Genomic DNA, 1,160 nt, shown 5'->3' with positions numbered 1-1,160 from the left:
TTGAAAATGTTTGGTGTGAGTTATTAGAATGCATTTGTCTTATGAAGGCAAGTGAACATCTTGTTTTGAGTCGTATTTAAGGAAACGTGAATGAATACTCAACTCAACTGAATTTATTTCTAGAGCATTTTCCACAAACCACAATGGATACCAAACTGCTGTACATTAAACACATACAAATATACACAAACAGGGCTTTACATTAACTTTTTTGATCACCAGCCACTGTGGCTAGTAGATTTCCAACATTACTAGCCACTTGCCATTTTCATCAGCCACAATTTTGTTGTTTGGAAAATATATTTTATATAAATAAATGTGACTTTGACATGTTAAAATGACTAGATTTAGATGTTGAGCATCGTTTTTTGTCTAGACTCTAGTCTTTTTCAAAGAGAACCGATCGCAGTGAACGGAAAAAAGCGCAAGTAAACAGGAGCGCGCGCGTGCTTTTTACCAGTAATCATCCTCTCATAAGGTATTCACCTGCTTCTCGCGCGAACACAGTTATTGTTTTCAGTCGTGCTGCTACTCGATTTTAAGATCACAATTGCACGTATATTGAGCCATCCTTATTGTCAAACCCTGCTTTGAGAAAACTACATTGTAAAAATGATTTCCAACCTGCAGTGGCGTAGCGCAAAATGCGGAGGCCCCCCTGCAGGGATCGCTGACGGGGCCCCCTGATGAAGGGGGGGGGGGGGGGGGATACGTCATACGTCAATTTGCATATTACTGACGTCATCACGTTCTACCGTTTCTGTTTAACAGCCTATGGTTAATAAAGGGGTATTTATAATTGCACTACACTTTATATAAGCATGTTTATTTAACTAAATTTATTGCTGTTTGAATACAGTATATCATTACAGATGTGTAACGTTAGTGAATGTGCAGTAATCTCTCATATGAAATAAACTCAGACAAGTTCAGAAACTGTCACTAAAATATCTGTGATTGTGAACAAGAAAAGAATAAACGCTCCAATTAAATTGTTAAAATAAAGTAGAAGTAGATCGGTTTGACTGTACAAGGGAAAAACCTTCACACTGCCTGTGCTAAATCATTTGTCGTCGGTACGCAGAGGGGTGATCTGCTCTCGGGCTGCAGGTGGGAGAGGCTGCTGTAGAGGACTGACTGGGCCGCCTGTCAGTGCTGTG

This window comes from Danio rerio, chromosome 15 (genome assembly GCF_049306965.1).
Source record: "Danio rerio strain Tuebingen ecotype United States chromosome 15, GRCz12tu, whole genome shotgun sequence".
Lineage (NCBI taxonomy): Eukaryota > Metazoa > Chordata > Actinopteri > Cypriniformes > Danionidae > Danio > Danio rerio.
Note: the sequence above shows the minus strand (reverse complement) of the source record.